The sequence below is a fragment of the Tursiops truncatus genome, chromosome 1 (assembly GCF_011762595.2).
Source record: "Tursiops truncatus isolate mTurTru1 chromosome 1, mTurTru1.mat.Y, whole genome shotgun sequence".
Classification (NCBI taxonomy): domain Eukaryota; kingdom Metazoa; phylum Chordata; class Mammalia; order Artiodactyla; family Delphinidae; genus Tursiops; species Tursiops truncatus.
This window is the reverse complement of record NC_047034.1, coordinates 94975634-94984909: the sequence shown is the minus strand read 5'-3', so window position 1 is coordinate 94984909 and position 9276 is coordinate 94975634. Positions and strand designations below refer to the sequence as shown.

The following is a 9276-nucleotide window of genomic DNA, read 5'->3' as shown; positions in this document are numbered from 1 at the left end:
ATGTCTAACACCTTAAACATTTGGGCACAAGTGCATCTGGAATTCTTGTCAGAGATCATGCAAGATCCATGAAACTTCAGTGGGTTTTAGGTTGAGGCTCTGCTCTCACTGCCTTGAATTTATAAGGACACATCCGTGACTCCCTTGGCCTGAGCAGAAACCATACTCTTTCCACCACAGTTTACTATACAACTTAGACCTGATTAGAGGAGGCTTTCGCATCACCTGAAGTAGAGCCCCCTGCATCTACTGCCCTTTACATCAAAGGCCATTTGTTTCTACTCTAGGGATTGACATATTCATGAGACATTTCACAATTCTAATGCATGTTTCAGGTTACTTAGCCAAGCAATATGCTCTGCCAAAGAACTATTCCAAGTCAAAGCAAAAAAAAAACCCCAAAACCAAAAAAATCCTTAATATGGAACACAGAAAGAGCACTACCCGAATAAAAAATTACTAAAAGAAATAAGATTATGCCCCCCCCCCCCACTTTCCCACTTGGTGACCCGAGTTTGGTTGAATTTAATTTGTGTTTACCTCAGAATACAACCCAAAGTTTAAATTATAAATCACAGCCCTACACAGATTATCTGGACACATCAGTTCTTTTGAGAGCAGCATGTTCCAGAAAGTCTAATACAGCCATGGTGTACTACAGAGTATTCCTTATGGATGGGGCACAGGACAGGTTAATTAAGGTCACTTAAATCTTCATCTTTTACAGCAGATCAGAACCCAGATGGCTGACTTTCTGCAGGATTTCTGATAGGAATCCAGGAGAGCTGGTTTCAAGTTTCTCATCAGCACTTAAAAGCTGTAACCTTCTTATCCAGACATTGTGATCCACATGAAGTTCACAATGAGTGCAGCAAATCTGAGGTAGTCAACCCTTACGAAGGCTCAGTATCTGAACATAAAAAGATTTTGAAATGACCACTGGCTGCAGTTTTTGTTTTTTTTGTATTTGTAGAGTAATTATGAAAGAACACTGCTGAATCTAGTTCACACATTTATATAACAATGAAAATCCCCCTAAATCCAATACACATAAAGAGCAGTGGTGACACTTTAAACTTCCATAGTACAGTAGGGCTGATCCCGTATACCGAGCGGTCTGCATCCATTGTAGATCCAGCAGAGATCAGGTAGATGATGGATGGCTGTCCGTGGTGGTTAGCTGTGGTCTAGTTACCTTAGAAGGGTTAGCAAACACCATTCCTTAATTGTACTGTGTGGCTGCTTTTCTGATTCTCAAGCACAGCATGCTGGTTGTCTAGCTGAAGTTTAAGGGCCTGGTTTTTTGAAACCTCATCCCTACCTCTAGTTTTGTGTCTTACTACTTCAAAGCTCTTCTCCATTTCTTTATCCCTAAGGGAAAAGAAATGTGATCAGTAAATATTTCTTCTTCACTAGGTTGTTTTGAAAATATCCTTCCTTGAATTAAAAAAAAAAGCCACCCCTTAGAAAAATCTTGAGGAAGGGCCAAGAGGGGGAAACTGGTTTATAAATCCTTATCAAAACCATTTTTTAAGGCTTCAGTTGAACAGAAAATATAGAATACTGTACTGAAGCGCTACAGTCCTATTTTCTGTGGTAGCAAATCTGCTGAATACTATTAACTGAAAACCTATTTTGGGACCGACTTCAAGGCAACTGGAAAGTTAACAAGCTGTATAATGACATGGTGATTCCTTCTAAGACTCACTTTTAGCAAATAATAGACAATACATATCTCTTTCTTTATGCATAAAGTAAGGACAACAATTTCCTCATTCAAGTAAAGTTCTACTCATTATTCAAACACCTGTCCACACTTCTACTTTATGGGAGTGGATCAGATAAAGATGAGTGTGGTGAATCACTGTAGGACAGAGCTGAGGAACAGGTCAAAGTGGAGGTTTAAGTTCAAGCCAGCTGTGCTCTCAAAGAGGCAAAAAGTCTGGGACTTAATTTAAAAGCCACCCTGAAAAATTTCCATTTGATGTAATTTACATTTCTTCCCATATTATTTACTTTGTAAAAAATTCATGTCCCTAAATAAGATGTGGATGTGCCATACGTGGTCATTTAACTCCAGGTAGCATTCATTTTAAATACCTATTCTGGCTTTCTACATGCTTGGCAGTGGACTGCGGGGATGGGAACTGTGTATCACTGTAGATTTCTAGTGGTCCTTGTGGTGCTTTCCTTGCTGTGGTCAACCTGACCCCAAGAGGCCTATACATGCCTCTAGTCATTGTCACTTCTGGGGTTTCTGTAACAACTACTGGAGCAGGAGATGTTTGTACAGGAGCTGTTTTATTCCAGGTACCTGAAGATGTTTCTACATCACCACCACCACCTCTACCTTCTTCCCGATTATCATCTGGATCTTCTCTTTTTTCATTTTCTTTCTTTTTTTTTTTCTTTTCATTTTAACATCTTTATTGGAGTATAATTGCTTTACAATGGTATGTTAGTTTCAGCTTCACAACAAAATGAATCAGTTATATATATACATATGTTCCCATATCTCTTCCCGCTTGCGTCTCCCTCCCTCCCACCCTCCCTATCGCACCCCTCCAGGCGGTCACAAAGCACCGAGCTGATCTCCCTGTGCTATGTGGCTGCTTCCCACTAGCTATCTACCTTACGTTTGGTAGTGTATATATGTCCATGCCTTTCTCTCGCTTTGTCACAGTTTACCCTTCCCCCTCCCCATATCCTCAAGTCCATTCTCTAGTAGGTCTGTGTCTTTATTCCTGTTTCACCCCTAGGTTTTTCATGACATTTTTTTTCTTAAATTCCATATATATGTGTTAGCATACGGTATTTCTCTCTCTCTTTCTGACTTACTTCACTCTGTATGACAGACTCTAGGTCTATCCACCTCATTACAAATAGCTCAATTTCGTCTCTTTATGGCTGAGTAATATTCCATTGTATATATGTGCCACATCTTCTTTATCCATTCACCTGATGATGGACACTTAGGTTGTTTCCATCTCTGGGCTATTGTAAATAGAGCTGCAATGAACATTTTGGTACATGACTCTTTTTGAATTATGGTTTTCTCAGGGTATATGCCCAGTAGTGGGATTGCTGGGTCATATGGTAGTTCTATTTGTAGTTTTTTAAGGAACCTCCATACTGTTCTCCACAGTGGCTGTATCAATTTACATTCCCACCAACAGTGTAAGAGGGTTCCCTTTTCTCTACACCTTTTCCAGCATTTATTGTTTGTAGACTTTTTGATGATGGTCATTCTGCCTGGTGTGAGATGATATCTCATTGTAGTTTTGATTTGCATTTCTCTAATGATTAGTGGTGATGAGCAATATTTCATGTGTTTGTTGGCAGTCTGTATATCTTCTTTGGAGAAATGTCTATTTAGGTCTTCTGCCCATTTTTGGATTGGGTTGTTTGTTTTTTTGTTATTAAGCTGCATGACCTGCTTATAAATTTTGGAGATTAATCCTTTGTCAGTTGCTTCATTTGCAAATATTTTCTCCCATTCTGAGGGTTGTCTTTTCGTCTTGTTTATGGTTTCCTTTGCTACGCAAAAGCTTTTAAGTTTCATTAGGTCCCATTTGTTTATTTTTGTTTTTATTTCCATTTCTCTAGGAGGTGGGTCAAAAAGGACCTTGCTGTGATTTATGTCATAGAGTGTTCTGCCTATGTTTTCCTCTAAGAGTTTGATAGTTTCTAGCCTTACATTTAGGTCTTTAATCTATTTGGAGCTTATTTTTGTGTATGGTGTTAGGGAGTAATCTAATCTCATACTTTTACATGTAGCTGTCCAGTTTTCCCAGCACCACTTATTGAAGAGGCTGTCCTTTCTCCACTGTACATTCCTGCCTCCTTTATCAAAGATAAGGTGACCATATGTGCGTGGATTTATCTCTGGGCTTTCTATCCTGTTCCTGTTTTTGTGCCAGTAACATACTGTCTTGATTACTGTAGCTTTGTAGTATAGTCTGAAGTCAGGGGGCCTGATTCCTCCAGCTCCGTTTTTCGTTCTCAAGACTGCTTTGGCTATTCGGGGTCTTTTGTGTTTCCATACAAATTGTGAAATTTGTTGTTCTAGTTCTGTGAAAAATGCCAGTGGTAGTTTGATAGGGATTGCATTGAATCTGTAGATTGCTTTGGGTGGTAGAGTCATTTTCACAATGTTGATTCTCCCAATCCAAGAACATGGTATATCTCTCCATCTATTTGTATCATCTTTAATTTCTTTCATCAGTGTCTTATAATTTTCTGCATACAGGTCTTTTGTCTCCTTAGGTAGGTTTATTCCTAGATATTTTATTCTTTTTGTTGCAATGGTAAATGGGAGTGTTTTCTTGATTTCATTTTCAGATTTTTCATCCTTCGTGTATAGGAATGCCAGAGATTTCTGTGCATTAATTTTGTATCCTGCTACTTTACCAAATTCATTGATTAGATCTAGTAGTTTTCTGGTAGCATCTTTAGGATTCTCTATGTATAGTATCATGTCATCTGCAAATAGTGACAGCTTTACTTCTTCTTTTCCGATTTGGATTCCTTTTATTTCCTTTTCTTCTCTGATTGCTGTGGCTAAAACTTCCAAAACTATGTTGAATAACAGTGGTGAGAGTGGGCAACCTTGTCTTGTTCCTGATCTTAGTGGAAATGCTTTCAGTTTTTCACCATTGAGGATGATGTTGGCTGTGGGTTTGTCATATATGGCCTTTATTATGTTGAGGAAAGTTCCCTCTATGCCTACTTTCTGCAGGGTTTTTATCATAAATGGGTGTTGAATTTTGTCAAAAGCTTTCTCTGCATCTATTGAGATGATCATATGGTTTTTCTCCTTCAATTTGTTAATATGGTGAATCACGTTGGTTGATTTGCATATATTGAAGAATCCTTGCATTCCTGGAATAAACCCCACTTGATCATGGTGTATGATCCGTTTAATGTGCTGTTGAATTCTGTTTGCTAGTATTTTGTTGAGGATTTTTGCATCTATGTTCATCAGTGATATTGGCCTATAGTTTTCATTCTTTGTGACATCCTTGTCTGGTTTTGGTATCAAGACAATCTGTGTCTTTTGGTGGGAGCATTTAGTCCATTTACATTTAAGGTAATTATCGATATGTATGTTCCCATTCCCATTTTCTTAATTGTTTTGGGTTCGTTATTGTAGGTCTTTTCATTCTCTTGTGTTTCTTGCCTAGAGAAGTTCCTTTAGCACTTTTTGTAGAGCTGGTTTGGTGGTGCTGAACTCTCTCAGCTTTTGCTTGTCTGTAAAGGTTTTCATTTCTCCATCAAATCTGAATGAGATCCTTGCTGGGTAGAGTAATCTTGGTTGCAGGTTTTTCTCCTTCATCACTTTCAATATGTCCTGCCACTCCCTTCTGGCTTGCAGAGTTTCTGCTGAAAGATCAGCTGTTAACCTTATGGGGATTCCCTTGTGTGTTATTTGTTGTTTTTCCCTTGCTGCTTTTAATATGCTTTCTTTGTATTTAATTTTTGACAGTTTGATTATATGTGTCTTGGCGTATTTTCCTTGGATTTATCCTGTATGGGACTCTCTGTGCTTCCTGGACTTGATTAACTATTTCCTTTCCCATATTAGGGAAGTTTTCAACTATAATCTCTTCAAATATTTTCTCAGTCCCTTTCTTTTTCTCTTCTTTTTCTGGAACCCCTATAATTTGAATGTTGGTGCGTTTAATGTTGTCCCAGAGGTCTCTGAGACTGTCCTCAGTTCTTTTCATTCTTTTTTCTTTATTCTGCTCTGCAGCGGTTATTTCCACTATTTTGTCTTCCAGGTCACTTATCTGTTCTTCTGCCTCAGTTATTCTGCTATTGATTCCATCTAGAGTATTTTTCATTTCATTTATTGTGTTGTTCATCATTGTTTGTTTCATCTTTAGTTCTTCTAGGTCCTTGTTAAATGTTTCTTGCATTTTGTCTATTCTATTTCCAAGATTTTGGATCATCTTTACTATCATTATTCTGAATTCTTTTTCAGGTAGACTGCCTATTTCCTCTTCATTTGTTAGGTCTGGTGGGTTTTTATCTTGCTCCTTCATCTGCTGTGTGTTTTTCTGTCTTTTCATTTTGCTTACCTTACTGTGTTTGGGGTCTCCTTTTTGCAGGCTGAAGGTTCGTAGTTCCTGTTGTTTTTAGTGTCTGTCCCCAGTGGCTAAGGTTGGCTCAGTGGGTTGTGTAGGCTTCCTGGTGGAGGGTACTAGTGCCTGTGTTCTGGTGGATGAGGCTGGATCTTGTCTTTGGTGGGCAGGTCCACGTCTGGTGGTGTGTTTTGGGGTGTCTGTAGACTTATTATGATTTTGGGCAGCCTCTCTGCTAATGGGTGGGGCTGTGTTCCTGTCTTGCTAGTTTTTTGGCATAGGATGTCCAGCACTGTAGCTTGCTGGTCGTTGAGTGAAGCTGGGTGCTGGCGTTGAGATGGAGGTCTCTGGGAGATTTTCGCCGTTTGCTATTATGTGCAGCTGGGAGGCCTCTTGTGGACCAGTGTCCTGAAGTTGGCTCTCCCACCTCAGAGGCACAGCACTAACTCCTGGCTGCAGCACCAAGAGCCTTTCATCCACACGGCTCCTTAATTTGGGATGATTCGTTGTCTCTTCAGGTATTCCACAGATGCAGGGTACATCAAGTTGAATTGTGGAGATGTAATCCGCTGCTCCTGAGGCTGCTGGGAGAGATTTCCCTTTCTCTTCTTTGTTCTCACATCTCCCAGGGGCTCAGCTTTGGATTTGGCCCCGCCTGTGCGTGTAGGTCGCCAGAGGGCGTCTGTTCTTTGCTCAGACAGGACGGGGTTAAAGGAGCCGCTGATTCGGAGGCTCTGGCTCACTCAGGCCTGGGGTAGGGAGGGTCACTGAGTGCAGGGCGAGCCTGCGGCGGCAGAGGCCAAAGTGACGTTGCGCCAGCCTGAGGCACACCGTGCGTTCTCCTGGGGGAGTTGTCCCTGGATCCCGGGACCCTGGCAGTGGCGGGCTGCACAGGCTCCCCGGAAGGGGGGCGTGGACAGTGACCTGTGTTCGCACACAGGCTTCTTAGTGGCGGCAGCAGCGGCCCTAGCGTCTCATGTCTGTCTCTGGGGTCTGCACTTTCAGCCGTGGCTCGCGCCCGTCTCTGGAGCTCCTTTAAGCAGCGTTCCTAATCCCCTGTCCTCGCGCACCAGGAAACAAAGAGGGAAGAAAATGTCTCTTGCCTCTTCGGCAGGTGCAGACTTTTCCCCGGACTCCTTCCCGGCTAGCCGCGGTGCACTAACGCCCTGCAGGCTGTGTTCACGCCGCCAACCCCAGTCCTCTCCCTGCGCTCCGACCGAAGCCCGAGCCTCAGCTCCCAGCCCCGCCTGCCCCGGCGGGTGAGCAGACAAGCCTCTTGGCTGGTGAGTGGCGGGAGGCCCTGATCCTCTGTGCTGGAATCTCTCCGCTTTGCTCTCTGCACCCCTGTTGTTGTGCTGTCCTCCGCGGCGCCGAAGCTCCCCCCCTCCGCCACCTGCTGTCTCCGCCCGCGAAGGGGCTTCCTAGTGTGTGGACACTTTTCCTCCTTCACAGCTCCCTCCCGCTGGTGCAGGACCCGTCCCTATCCTTTTGTCTCTGTTATCTTTTTCTTTTGCCCTACCCAGGTACGTGGGGGGTTTCTTGCCTTTTGGGAGGTCTGAGGTCTTCTGCCAGCGTTCAGTAGGTGTTCTGTAGAAGTTGTTCCACGTGTAGATGTATTTCTGGTGTATCTGTGGGGAGGAAGGTAATCTCTGCGTCTTACTCTTCCGCCATCTTCCCGGAAGTCCTCTTTTTTCATTTTCATCTTCTTCCTTTTCACTTATTTGCATTGTTTGAACTCTTAGGCTGCTGTAATCAACCTCTTTTTGCTCAGATTCTTTCCACTCATTTGCATCCTTTGTCACAACCTTGGTGGCAGCCCTGGGGCCCATGGCCTCCCTGCCTGCCGTCCCTCTGTAGCCCAGCCGGGTCCCTGCACCCCATCCTTTTGTCTTTATGTCCATTTGTCTTTATGTCGCTTTTTCATATTCCCACCTCAATTAAGAGAAACTCTCATTCGTGGAGCAATGGCTAAATCTCCACCTCTTTGCTACTTCTAGTCATAGAACTGTCCAAGTATCATGTTATCTGCACCTTGGAGAGATAACATACCATGAGCTGGAGTCCAGTCCTAAGTTGTTCAGGTTAAGAAACTCAGTTGACTCACTAACTAAATCTTGCTTATTAACTGAGGTGCTATGGTTTATGCATTATAATAATGTGAATTTATCCTGTTATTATTTTGAATCAATAGTATGGCATCATATCAAAGAGATTTTGTTATACTAACATACCAAATATAGTGTACAGAGTTATAGCAGAGATTTCTAAGACCCCAATGAGTGTAGTATATAGAAAGTACAGTGGATTAGAAATAAGGAGGCCTAACATTCTTATCTGAGTTCTGCTGATATTATCTATGTATTTGAGGCTAATTATTTAAATTCTCTGGGCCTTGACAAGAAAGGGAAAAGAACTAGAAGGTACACCCATTCCTTTTTAGAGTATGCTCCAGAATTTGCATGTATCACTTCTGCTCCTGTACCTTTGGCCAGAGCTTAGTCAGTTGGTCACATGTAGCTGGAAAGGAGACTGGAGCATGTAGTCTGTAGCTAAAACTTGTAGGATTTTATGACTAAAGGAATTGGACTTTTGAAGGACAACTAACAGTCTTAGTCATTTTCCCCTTTTATCAGGAAAGTAAATGCTCTCTCAGCACCTTCCTTCCTCCCTCACCCCCAGCAGATTTCTGCTTAGGCTGGAATTGGCTCATATGGTCACCTCTAGATGCAAGGAAGCTGAGGAAACAGGAAACAGGATTTACATGATTGGCTTTCACCAAAGGTTTCCAAACTTTCATGGTTCACAGCTCCCTTGGGATCTCAGTAAATATTTTCATGGTGCCAAAAGAAATACGTAAAAGTTCTATTTACAACTTAGTAGCTGTTTGAATAAATTATGCACATAAATTGAAAGAAAAGTAATACCTTTTTCATTCTTAAATAACCATGTGTTGTTAATGGGTATTACCTGTGGGGTATTCCATAGCTTCTCAAACATTGGCGTCAGATTGGATAGTGTCATTTCTCATTCTACATGCTTTTCGTGACATACTTTCTTTGTTTTTTAGTCACAGCAACCACTGAAAATCCAGTTTTGCAATGATATGGCATGGTCTAAAGGTATGTAGTGATCGCATATGAAAACTGTACCCTAAGCTAGTAGTACGTGCTGTCCAACAGATGTTGAGTCCCAC

At 41.9% G+C, this 9276-nt stretch overlaps 1 pseudogene; it reads right to left on the bottom strand.

The window, feature by feature from the left end:
- Window positions 1–1167: 1167 nt before the first annotated feature.
- Window positions 1168–7984, bottom strand: LOC117313892 (protein CDV3 homolog pseudogene; annotated as a pseudogene).
- Window positions 7985–9276: the final 1292 nt, after the last annotated feature.